General features: G+C 40.2%; 1 protein-coding gene across 38 annotated transcripts in view; it reads left to right on the forward strand.

The window, feature by feature from the left end:
• The first annotated feature begins 748 nt into the window (after positions 1–748).
• MTMR3 (myotubularin related protein 3) overlaps positions 749–13,264 on the forward strand; it is a 140,161-nt gene continuing 127,645 nt past the window's right edge. For 6 of the 38 annotated variants that reach the window (XM_072723210.1, XM_072723212.1, XM_072723215.1 and 3 more), the window contains exon 1: positions 829–1,041. The gene's annotated coding sequence lies outside the window, so the exon portion shown is untranslated. Of the gene's footprint in view, positions 1,042–1,241; positions 1,381–13,264 lie in introns of those variants that run through there. The other 32 variants (XM_072723209.1, XM_072723200.1, XM_072723228.1 and 29 more) reach the window with 13 other exon arrangements.

A 13,264-nucleotide genomic window follows, 5' to 3' on the forward strand; every position in this document is an offset into this window, starting at 1 on the left:
AAACAAATTTGTCCGCTACTCACCATGCACAGTTCCAGGTGCTGGGGATAAAGTGATGAACAAAACATGAATTTTATCTTAAAGTAGCTTTTATGTTGTAATGGAATAGAAAGACAATAAACATGAAAGATGGATAAATAATTGCAGGGAGTACTGTGGAAAAAAAAGACACACAACAAATACACAGATTTCATTTGACTGGGTCTCTTAGCCATTTTCCAGAAAAGTAAAGGGTATAATGTTGAAATGCAACTCTGAAGAGGTTAATCTGTTAGGGCCCTAAAATAATTCCATTCTGGTTTGTAGAATTCGTCTGCAGGCTATTGTGGATAGAATACAATTTTTGTTTCAGTGTTTGAAAACTCAAGTTCTTCCTGCTGAGGTTCAGCCGAAGCAGTTTGAAATTGTATTCCGAGAACCTTGAGCTCACCAAGGTTATATTAGATTAGTTATAGATTATATAGGTTATAGATTATAACCTCTATGCGTTATATTAGATTAGTTTTATGCTCACCGTAAGTATTTTACTGGTTGTGTGAGGCTTTGTCTTGCCCAGGGCTATAGGGAAGGGAAAAGTTGCCTCCCCCAAATCTTAGGACCACCGTTGGTTTTCTCTGCCTACTTCCCACCCAGCGCCTAATTCCTTCTCCACCTGAGCTCGGGGCCAGCCTTTCCCGCGGAGGGCGGTCTGCCGCCGCGCGGCCCCGCCCACCAGCTGGGGCGTGGCCGTCGGCCCGGCCCCGCCTCTGCCCCGCCCCCGCCTGCCTGCCTGCCTGCCTCCGTCTCCGCGACCGCGGACTGAGGGCCCGAGCGTGCGCGCGCGCTCCCGCTCGCGGCCCGGCTCGGCGTCGGGGGCGCGCTCTGTGTGGCCGCTGCCGCCATGTTGTTGTGGTTGTGAGAAGGCAGCGGTGGCAGCGGAGGAGCAGCCGGACGAGACGCTCCAGCGGCTCAGGCGCTGCCCCCCGCCGGCCCTGGCTGGGAGCCTAGTGGGGTGGCGGAGGAGGCCGTGCCGTGGCGAGCCTCGCCATGTCCTGCCGCCCGGTAAGAACGTCCCCCCCTCCTCCCGGGGTGAGGAGGGGCCGGAGGAGGGGCCGGCCTCGGCCGCGGCGCAGCGGCTGTCACCCTCTGAGGAGGAGGCGGCCCGCGGGGGGCTGGGGACAGCGTGGCCTGGGGAAGGGTGTCCTGGGCGGCGGCCGCGGCCGCCAGGGGGAGGCGTGGGGAGTGGGAGCGCAGCGGCTGGGCTCGGCCCCGACCCTCGGCGCGGGGGAGGCGGGGTCCCGGGCGGCCATCCCGGGGACCTGGCAGGGATGGGCCCGTGGGGAGAGGGGTGTGAAGTGCCGCCCCTGGAGCGTCCGGAGAAGTGCCCGCGGACCCCGGGAGGTGAGTGAGAACCCCCCGCCCCTCGCTCCCGACCGGGTCTGTGGCGAGAGGCCGAGGTCGGGGGCCAGCAGAGCCCCCGGGGCGAGCGGTGCGGGCCCGGGACTTGTGGGAAGGAGGAGTGGCCGACTCTGCAGCAGGGCATCCTCCTGACCTGGTAGTACTTGGGTGGGAAGGATGGTTCGGAGGCGGTTAAGAGCAGGGGACGCTGGTCAAACAGCTCCGCGAAAAAGGAGTGGAAATTGTGCCGCTTAGGACCCCTGCGATAATTTTGTTGCTTGTACTTTGGGCTGGAAAACTTCCATCGAAATAATGGGGTCAATTTTATGGGCACTTTAATAAACTTCTTTGGGGCCTGATAATCTCGTTTGAGTTTTGTACTTGATGTTCAGTTAGCTGTTGATGTTCAAGTGTTTTCTCCAGTCAGAGGCCTAAATTTTCGACTGATTTAATATCTTGACACCCGCTTTGTTTATCTGACAGAGTCTAATTTTTCACAACGAAAAAAATGTGTGTACTCTTGTAGTTAAGGTTCAACTTCTTTTCTCACAATGTGGACAGTGATGCTATCAAAGGCTTGGGTTGAATTACACGAGATGATTTTTTATGTAAGACGTTTGTGATTTGTACCTGGAGAGGTGACCGGGACTTTCTCCTTTTTAGATTAAAGGCTGTTTCTGTAGAGCCAGAAGCATGGTCTGTGTTATTTTTGCTGGAAGACCCAAGTAAGGTGGGTTGGTGACACGCAAAAAGTCTTCCTTTCTAGGGTCTTTGACTTGAGTGGGTAGAAGAGCTTACAGAATGATACAGTTTTGAGTAAGCCCAGTGTAGTATACTAAACTGAATTTGGAGGGTTCTAGGATTTTAGATTGGCTGCCTATGAGGGCCTCTTTCAGCTCTAATTACTTAACTCCCTCATTTTCAGGTGACCCAGAGCAGTTCAAGTGACCAGCAGAGTGGTGCAGCCCCATTTGTAGTTAATAGCAAGTCATAGGAGAACCCATGTTTCTCAACTTGTAGGCCAAGTTCTTTAGTTCAGTGGTTACCTAAATACAGTCATGAGAAATAGTATGGACTGCCTTAAATTCCTGAGCTTCATGTAGAAGGATCTGGTGAATTAAAATCTCTAAGGGTGGGGCCTGGGAATCCATTCTTACGAAGTTCCCTGAATGATTCTGGTCAGCCAGGTCTGTGAACCTGTGAAAGTCAGCTTTAGGTCACCCTTGGTATTCCATAAGGTTCCCATTAATTATGACTTCTGAGAATGCTTTTAATTCTTTATAGAGCTTTAAGAATTTGAGAGGTAGGGAAGAAGGGGAAGCCTGAGAAATTTAAAACTGAAAATTGAGCATATCTTAAAAAATAATGGATTTAGGTAGGGGAATTAGATTTGTTGTTAGAAGTTATTTGTGCAAGTCTTTGGGAACACATTTGATAAAATTAGATGCTGCTTGACTGGACGTATACCTAGAGATATATAAGAGGATCTAGAGGAAAGAAAAGGAGAGGGAGAGGCAAAAAGTCTACTTCTGGCTCACAAAGGGGTCCATGGTAGGTGCTTCATATCAACATTATGCTTGCTCCTAAACCATCTGACTCAGATTTCTAGTAAAGTGAGGGTAGGGTGGGTGGGTTAGCAGTCATCTGAAATGAGGGTTGTGCACCAGGAAGGTTATTGTGGATTGTGAAAAGTTCTTGAAATTTGCCCCAGGCCATGAGGAGTGGTAAAGTCAGTTTTTAAATCTGTTGTAGTTCTGGTTAACACCTTCTGTGGTAAAATGGAATGGTGAATTACCCAAGAAATACTCATGTTGCACCGGGAGTGTGGTAAGGTTTGTTGCAAGTTTGGAAGAATTGGCAGAAAATATTATAGTTATGTAGAGTAGTGAAGGAGTTTGGTAAATACCCCGTCAAACCATGAAGTAGTGTTTTAGAAAAATGTATCCAGTTGTCCAGTTTGAGAGCCAGAGGCTGTTTTGTTTTCTTGGATCTCCAGTTTTCTTGGTATCTCCAGTGTCTAGCACAGTTCCCACAGCATATACTGTACTCTCAGGTATTTTTTGAGCAAGTGGGTAGTATTGAGATGTGAAGAAAAATGTGGTTGATAACTTTATTAAAAATTATTAATAAAAGATATTATAGAAGTTATTAAAAGCTACTTTAGGGGGTGCCTGGGTGGCTCAGTTGGTTGAGCGTCTGACTTTGGCTCAGGTCATGATCTCCTGGTCCTGGGATCAGCACCACATAGGGCTCCCCACTCAGGAGGGAGTCTGCTTGTTCCTGTGCCCCTCTCTCTGCTTATGCTCGCATGCATGTGCATACCCTCTCTCTCAAATAAAATCTTAAAAAAGCTACTGGATACCTCGCATTGGCTTAAAGACCCAGGTAGTTTAGAACTTTGGGATTCCTTCAAGAGGTTCTGTATTCCTAGGGGCTCCTGGTTTGCTTAGTTGGTAGAGCATGTGACTCTTGATCTCAAGGTTCTAAGTTTGAGCTCCATGTTCGATATAGAGATTATTTAAAAATAAAATCTTTACAAAATAGAGGCTTTTCTCCTACACCCCCCCCCCCCCCCCCCGTCATTGTAAACTATCTCCCAGTTTTTGGGTCTTGAATGTGTCTTTTTTTGGGTGTAGTGGGCCTTTTTAGTGACTTTTTGTTAGATGCAGACATGTTTAGAATGATGGGAAACTGTCAATTGGCAGGGATTCTGTGTTAATTGACTATGTCACTGCTGTTAGGAATGTTTCTTCTCTGGACCTGTTTTCTGATGTATAAAATTAAAGGCCTGTACTTGTTGAACTCAGGTTTCTTCAGCCTGATTCTGCATGTCTTTTTTTTTTTTTAAGAAATATATTTTTATTTTTTTAAAGTAAGCTCTACACTCAACATGGGGCTGAACTCCCAGTCCCAAGATCAAAAGTCACGTGTTCTACTGACAGAGCCAGCCAGACGCCCCTCTGCAAATCTTCAACAATTTGTAATTATGTTATTCAGTATTCATCTTATGTAGGTAGATGCACCTTTTTAATTAAAAAAAAAAAAAGCCCTGAAGGGATGCCTGGGTGGCTCAGCGGTTGAAGGTCTGCCTTAGGCTCAGGGCGTGATCCCAGAGTCCTGGGATCTAGGATCAAGTTGCATGTTGGGCTCTATGCATGGAGCCTATTTCTCCCTCTGCCCATGTCTCGGCCGTCTCTCTCTGTCTCTCATAAGTAAATAAATAAAATCTTAAAAAAAAAAAGCCCTGAACATTTTTGGGTTCTACTCATAGCTTATAGATTTTAGACATTGTCCAAAAGTGCTCTGGAAATTGAGTGCATGTTGCAAGTATTATGCAGAAACACATGCTTACACTGTTGTAATTCACTTAGTGTTGAAATCAAATGAATTTCACATAAGGAACTTCATAATTTAGTGTGAAGCCACAAGATTAAGAATGGTTTAGGGAAGTTTGTGTAATTTATGTGCCTAGTTGTTTCTTACAGACCACCCAATTCTGTAATTTTTTTTTTTAATTCATGAGAGACACAGAGAGAGAGGCAGAGATACAGGCAGAGGGAGACGCAGGCTCCATGCAGGGAGCCTGACCTGGGACTCGATCCTGGGTCTCTAGGATCATGCCTTGGGCCGAAGGTGGCACTAAACAGCTGAGCCACCCAGGCTGCCCCCAATTCTGTAATTTTCTCTGGTGAATTTATAGTAATTTTATAATCAGTGAAACATTCACTTAAGACATAGTATGAGATCAAATCCATACTGGATTGAACTAGAATTCCTAATAATTTTAGAGGCTACCAAAATTAACATTGCTGTTTTTAATTTTTATTTTGATACCAATATTGATAGAATGCTTTAAGTTTAATTTTTTTTAAGATTTTATTATTCACGAGAGAGAAAGAGAGAGAGAGGCAGAGACATAGAGAGAGAAGCAGGATCCATGTAAGGAACCAGACGTCGGACTCGATCCGGGGTCTCCAGGATCACACTGAAGGCTGCTCTAGACGGCTAAACCACCCAGGCTACCCTCATTTTCATTTTTTTATCTAGAAACTAAAATATATATTTAAAAAAAATATATTTTAGTTTCTATATTTAAATTTTATATTTATATATAAAATGTATGTTTATTAGGTAAAATCTACACCGAATGTGAGTTTACTTGGTGTAAACTCACGATCCTAGGTATTTTTTTTAAAGATTTATTTATTTATTTATTTATTTTTATTATTATTTTTTTAATTTATGATAGGCACACAGTGAGAGAGAGAGGCAGAGACATAGGCAGAGGGAGAAGCAGGCTCCATGCACCGGGAGCCCGACGTGGGATTCGATCCCGGGTCTCCAGGATCGCGCCCTGGTCCAAAGGCAGGCGCCAAACCGCTGCGCCACCCAGGGATCCCAGATTTATTTATTTATTTATTTATGATAGACATAGAGAGAGAGAGAGGCAGAGACACAGGAGGAGGGAGAAGCAGGCTCCATGCTGGGAGCCCGATGTGGGACTTGATCCCGGGACTCCATGATCGCGCCCTGGGCCAAAGGCAGGTGCTAAACCGCTGAGCCACCCAGGGATCCCACGATCCTAGGTATTGAGTGGCATGCTATACTGACTGAGCCAGCCAGGTGTACCTAGAAACTTAATATCCACATCATGTTCATATTTATCTCAAATGTTCAAAATGAAAATTGTAGCCTGAGAATGGGTAGACAGGGAAGTCCTGGGTTCAAGCTTAAGTTGTGTTCCTTGTTAGTTGTGTTATTTCTGGCAAGCCACATAATCCCTCTGAGCTTCAATTCTCTCATTAATAAAAGGAAGAATAACTTTTTATTTCAGTTTGTCAGGGTGGCTCAAATGGAATGGTATATATGAAAAGCAATCTAAAAATGTAAGAATATGATACTGTATTAGAATCCTATTTTATTTTCTTGGAAGAGTTGGCTTGTAGAGCAGTGGTAAACCTACTTCATGTTGTCAAGTGCAGAATTTACTAATGTCACTAATAAGGCACCAAAAAAGATTACTACTTCCATACTCCGTCTGGAGAAACCTTTCAGCACTTACATCCTGTCTGCCAATAGGAATAGTCACAGGGGCACCCAGCTGGGTCCGCAGAAGAGCGTGAAACTCTTGATCTTGGGGCAGTGAATTTGGGCCCTACTTTGGGTGCAGAGAGTACTTAAATATTAAAAACAACAACAGGGAGTTGTCACAATGCAGCAGGAACTTCAGAGAGGTCTCACAATTTGCACTTGAAATAGATTTGCTAGATTTTACCCATTTTATCATGTTGGAGTGGTAGTAGATGGTGGAATGTGGTAGAAGGAGGTTAGTACATTATGTGTGAAGTTTAGGGCTAAGTTTTCTAAATGCCAAGTGGCAACATCATAGGGCAAAGTTAAGAGTGTGGTGATTTTAAAACATTAAAAGAAGTAAGTAATATCAGTATATTGCAAATGGTAAAAGTATTGATTTGAGAAGTCTCTTTTATATGCTTATGTACTGGGTTATAACATAAAATATATATTTTTTCTTGAGTTGTAAAACTTTGAAGTAATTGCTTAGGGATATGATATCTGGGCTTTGCAGTTAGGATGACTAAGATAGTAAGTATAAAACGAAAAACTACAAGGAAATTGTGAAGTTGGGTTAAATTAAAGTTATTTCTGTTAAGGGTAAAATACCTCATTGCTCTGTTATAAATCGTTGATTTGATGAGCCAAGGTAAGACATATATTTTTTTAACTTTTTAAAAAATATTTAATTTATTTATGAGAGACACACAGAGAGAAGCAGAGACATAGGCAGAGGGAGAAAGCAGACTCCCTGAGGGGATCACTCTGGGATCACGACCTGAGCCAGATGCTCAATCGCTGAACCACCCAGGCATCCCAGCAAGACATAAATATGCTAATATTGTTAAGCACTTTTTTCCCTTAAGTGGACTACTTGGTAGCTACAGAGGTATTGTCTTGGTGCTATTTGAAAACCCCAACTTGGATTTGTCCAGGCCTGGATCTGTTTTGTGCCGATTTGTGTCTCACACAGTACTTAGAATGATTATTCTCTGGGTTCTGAGTTTACTTCTTCAGTAGCTAATGCTTTTAATTTTTTTCTTTTAAGATTTTATTTTGAAGTAATCTCTACACCTAATGTGGGGCTTGAACTCACAACCTGGAGATCAAGAGTTACATGCTTTACTGACTGAGCCAGCCAGGCACCCCAGTAGCTAATGCCTTTATGGAGCTTAGTTCCAGAAGAGAACTATATAAATTCATTTAGTTCTTTAAATTATTCATTGATAAGCTGGCAAACTATAAGGAATTATCGGTATATTGATAAATCCTAACATATTTGGCAAGAATTGGTGTAAAAATAAAATGGCTAATTTAAAATTAAGGTAATTCTTTTTTTTTTTTGTTCTATACCTATCATTTTTCTAGAAGATAAATCTAATTGTAAATTATGTAGACTGACTCCATAAATCACATGGGGCAAAGTAGTGTTTATAAAGAAGTTTCTGAAGTACTACAGGGCAATAAGAAAGAATTTTAACTTAGTCTGATTTTTAATTTCAAAATGAAATTGTTATTTCTGATTGTGAAAGCTACAAGTACATACTGTGTGTGTGTGTGTGTGTGTACCCTACAAAAAACAAGATTGAGATTACTCAGCAGAATAGAGATAACGCATGGTCCTACTTAGATGTGATTTTTGGTATTATCCTTTTTTCTTATATATTATCTACCAAATACTTCAAAAAGAACAACTTTCCATGTCAAATTGATGTACCGTTAATGGTTATTTAGTGTTGTGATGTGGATACGTAACTTACAACAATTCTCTATTAATTGACATTTTCAATTTTTCTCTTAAAACAGTGCTGTCCTGAACTCCTTTGGACTTTTTAAAGATTTTATTTTTTCATTCATGAGAGACAGAGAGGCAGAGACATAGGCAGAGGGAGAAGCTCCCTGTGGAGAGCCTGTTGGGGAACTTGATCTCAGGACCCCGGGATCACGACCTTGATCCAAAGGCAGATGCTCAACCACTGTGCCACCCAGGCATCCAGAGTTTTAAATTTGAACATACTCAAGATATCCTGTAGAAGAAATGTCTATTTTAAAGTCTCTCCAACAGGGGTGCCTGGTAGCGCATTCCATTGAGTGTTGAACTCTTGGTTTGGGCTCAGGTCATCATCTCAGGATGGTGAGATCCAGCCCTGCATCTGGCTCTGTGCTTGGCTCTGGGTCTGTTTGAGATTCTCTTTCCTTCTCCCTGCCCCTTGATGTTTGTGCTCTCTCTCATGTGTTTTCTGTCTCTCTCTAAAATGGATAAATCAATCTTTAGGGACGCCTGGGTGGCTCAGTGGTTGAGCGTTTGCCTTAGGCTCAGGTTGTGATCCCAGAGTTCCCAGAATTTAGTTCCACATCGGGCTCCCTGCAAGGAGCCTGCTTCTCCCTCTGCCTGTGTCTCTGTCTTTCATGAATAAATAAGTAAAATCTTTAAAAATAAAAGCACTTGAGTGGCTCAGTCTGTTAAGTGCCTGCCTTTGGCTCAGATCATGATCTCAGGGTCCTGAGATCCAGCCCTATAGCGGGCTCCCTGCTCAGTGGGGAGTTGGCCTCTCCCTCTGCCCCTCCCTCTGCTCATTATTGATCGCTATCTCAAAAAAATAAATCTTAAAAAAAAAAAGTCCCACAAACAACATATTAGTGTTCAGGTCTGCATGTTCTTGCTAGTGATTTATTATTTTTTGTTGGTGGGAGTTTAAAATAATTTGGGAATAGTTTTCCTTTTTTCAGCATCAGGTCTTAGCTTCTACAGTTTAACTGGAAGTGGTGGTAAAAATGAGAGTGCGGTGATAATACATTAAGCTAGTGGTTTCTAAAATTTTTGATCATCTCAGTGGTAAAAAAGTTTTAGCATTAATCCTCACTCTTAAGTATTTAATTTACAAACAATATAGTAACTGGTTATTTACCTTATATAAACAAAGAAATTTAACAAGGATGAGAATAAAAAATAAAGTTCAAATAGTTTTCTTCTTTACCCCCATTGGAGCATTTTGAGTGCTTCTTGAGGCATATTTTACTTTGGATATCTCTGCTTTAGACTTGTAAGATTTAATGTTGGGCCATTATTTATAATTATTTTGGGGGCATTTCCCCTGGTTCTGTAAATGGGTCAGTCTAGTTGGATTATGATGGTCTGTAAAGTGTGCCATGCTTTTGGGAGTCCTATCTGCAATAAAGGCAAACATAAACCTTGTTCAAAGTGTCAGTTTGATACCGTTTGTTATCATTGAGGTGGCTGAATTTGAAAAGGAAAAAATTCTGGGATAGGAAACAGTGTAGTCTGTTTCTCTTAGAAACTATGTAAGTAATCTATTTCTCTTAAAATAGAGATTTCTCTGTTCTTGCTTAGATACGATACTGTGTAGAATATATTTTAATAAGTCTGTGCTTTATGGAAAGTGGTTTGGTTATAACATCACTGCTTTCTAAGAGCCTGGAGACTGAGGGAAGGGATGAATAATTGCTACTTACTTTCCTTTGTTTGCAGAGTACCACAATTAACCTGTCATTCTAACTCCATTTGGAAGAGCCTGAATCTCTAACTTTTAAAAAATGCTTTATTGGACTGAAACTCTCCATGATGAATCTTAGATTAAAAAGTAACTTTTTAGATTAAGTTTGAATACATTGCTTTTGATTTATTCCTGCCCCCAACCCTCACCGTAAATTATGAAATCAGGAAATGGTACTTTTTGTATTAGAAAGACGGGTCTCTTTCTCTTCCCATCCTGGGGAACTTAATTTCAGTTATTTCATATGGTTCATTGTCAGAGACAGATAATATTGAGGTCTTCGAGATTATGAAAGAGCTATTTGTGATTATTATTTTTGTCAGTTAAAAAAATGAGATGATTTATGTTGAAGGTGGTTGCTGTGTACAGTGTTTTCTTTTTACCTTACATAGCATGATTTCTTTTTTTTTTTTCATAGCATGATTTCTAATGTGCTTTTACATCTACCTTCTTAGACCCTCAAGGATTTGAGACATATTTTTTTCTAAGATTTAATTATTTATTCATGAGAGACACACAGAGAGAGGCAGAGACACAGGCAGAGAGAGAAGCAAGCTCCATGCAGGGAGCCCGATGTGGGACTCGATCCCGGGTCTCCAGGATTATGCTCTGGGCTGAAGGTAGATGCCCAGCCAGTGAGCCACGCAGGCATCCCTTGAGAGCATAATTTAATGAGTGGTGTGATTTCTGTTCCTTTGAGGCTACATGTCTAGTGTTAGATACCATATTTAGAGAGGTAGACTCGTAAGCCCTGCAGAAGGTAGGTACTGATGGCTGTTCTCCCTTACTTCCCAGCACTTATGTACTACCTGGTACAGAGTAAGGTATCAATATCCCTGGACTGTTTAAAACTCTTACATATTTATTTACGCATATAATAAGTAAGTTATAGTGTTGTAAAACTAATAGTTACATTTTTCTGTAGTTACATTGTTCTTTCATCTGATGTGCACAGAAAATATTTTTTGTGGGAGAGATCATTAATTTTAATTACATCAGCCTTTCAGATTAAAAAAAAATATTTTTCATGCTTTCAGTTATTTTACCTTTTCCTAAGGGTAGTTTTAAGGAAACAAACAAACAAAAAATCAGTCTTGATTTAATTCCTTTTACTACATATGTTTCTCCTACTGCCAAGATATGTGTGTGTGTGAGAGAGAGAGAGAGAGAGAGAGAGATGTAGTAGGCTGCTACTTAAGAAGGAAACATTAGTTTTTGGGTATACAATGGTTCTTGAAATACGGACTCTGGTTGCCATGGGGTGAATGAAAAGGAGCACATAAGAGTTCTTTCATTTGTCTCCCTCTCTCCAGTTCCATGTGTACATACATGGTTTTGCCTTAGAAAACACTGAGGAAAATTAGTCTTCAAAAGAACTAGTATTGTTCTTTTTCTGCTGTACTTAAAATCCTGTTTAGTAAGTTAACTAATAAACTTTTATGAAAGAGACCCTAGAAAGACAGGAATAGAAATATTAATAATGATTGATTTCTGGCTGGTAGAATAGTGTAACTTTTCTGCTTCATATTCTTCTGTAGTTTTCCAATTTTGTATGAGCATGCATTATTAGGAAAAATTGCTATTTTAGAGTACATTTTGATGTCTTTAGTTTTCATTGGGTGTCTTATGAGCGTTTAAGTCATAGTCATCACTGGATAGTTAAGTAGCTCCCGTTCTAAGCAGAGTGGCAGTTGTAGGAAGTGGTAGGGGAGAAATGGTGCAAGCAAGGTAATTTGAACTTTCTCATTGTAAACTCCACTGAGACTGAGCTTTGATCATATTTAAACACCAGAAGACCTCCATCTAATTTTCTTCTTCCTGATGAGCTGATTGAGAATTATGACTGATGCCTTGAAAAGAAAAATCAGATTCTGTGAACTCTAAACACAGGACTCGGCCTGAATTTCCCAATTCTCCTGCTGACTTGCCATGTGGAGTAAGTTCTATAGCTGTGTGTGTATTTTACATATCAAGTGGGATTACAGCATTCAGAGGTGATAGGCTTTTATACATGTAATTTGAATTGGAGGATATTTAGATAAAAATTATGACAGTATAGTCTCATTGGGGTTTGGTGTTAAATTACAGCTGGGAGTTGAGCCACTGTAATTTATGTACTAATCTGGTGATATTTTAGGAAGATCTATGCAATGTATCTTTTAGAGTTTAAGTGATTAGATAGAGCCTGTCAGTTTGTGGTTTTTTTTCCCCCCTGCACATTAAGTTTTGTATTTCTAGGGTAAGGCATTTGTAATTATCTACCCTTTATATATATATATATATATATATATATATATATATATATATATATATATATATTAAGAATAAGTTTAAAGTTGAAGAGCAATCAAGGTAATAAATGTAAGTACTATAAGTTTATGGGGATTTTTACTTAGAAGTTTTATAGTAAAGAATATCAAGCTTGTGAAAAGAAAATACCCTATAGAAGTCTACAAAGCCCCTTTTCTTTTCCTAAATTCCATACCATGTTTCCTTTTTTAAAAGTAAAATTTAGATATTTCAAAAATTCAGAAAAATATAGAGAATAATTTAACAAATGTCATGTACTTAATAGATGTTGATTTAGATTTAATATATGTTGACATTGTTAGATTTCCTGAAAGGTACATTTATGTTTGTTTTTAAAACTTAAATATTATACAACTGGAGTCCCTTTTGCTCTTCTCCTAGATCCTGCTTCCATTACTCAGAGGTTGCTTATCTTAGCCCATGCTCTTATGCTCTTCCTGTAGATGTACTTACCTTGTAGTATTACGTGTTTCAGATACATGTGGTACATAAGTATATATATATTGCAGTTTGAAAAGCTTGAAATTTATCTGAATCAATATATATGTATTTACTTCATTTGCTTTAATAGTTATATAGTATTTGGTTGTGTGAACAGAAAAATTTTAGTCCCCTATTTATAGATAGTTGTTTTCAAATAATATATAAATTTAAACATTTCCCTCTAATAGGATCAAACTGTACAGGGTGATCTACAATTGGCTTTTTTCCTCACAATAATGGTGTATTACATCTTATCCTATCACAAAATATGGATATACCCATTTTTAAGGACTGTATAGTTAATTTTTTTTTCTTTTTAAGTTTAAGTAATCTCTGTACCCAGTATGGGGCTCAAGGTTATGACCCTAAGATCAAGAGTCAGATGCTGCACCAACTGAGCCAGCCCCCTATGTAGTTTTTTTTTTTTTTTTTTTTTTTTTTAACTTGAGAGACACTACACTTATTTATTCTAGTCCTTTACTAATTGGCATCTAGGGATTTTTTTT

This window comes from Vulpes vulpes, chromosome 10, assembly GCF_048418805.1.
Source record: "Vulpes vulpes isolate BD-2025 chromosome 10, VulVul3, whole genome shotgun sequence".
Lineage (NCBI taxonomy): Eukaryota > Metazoa > Chordata > Mammalia > Carnivora > Canidae > Vulpes > Vulpes vulpes.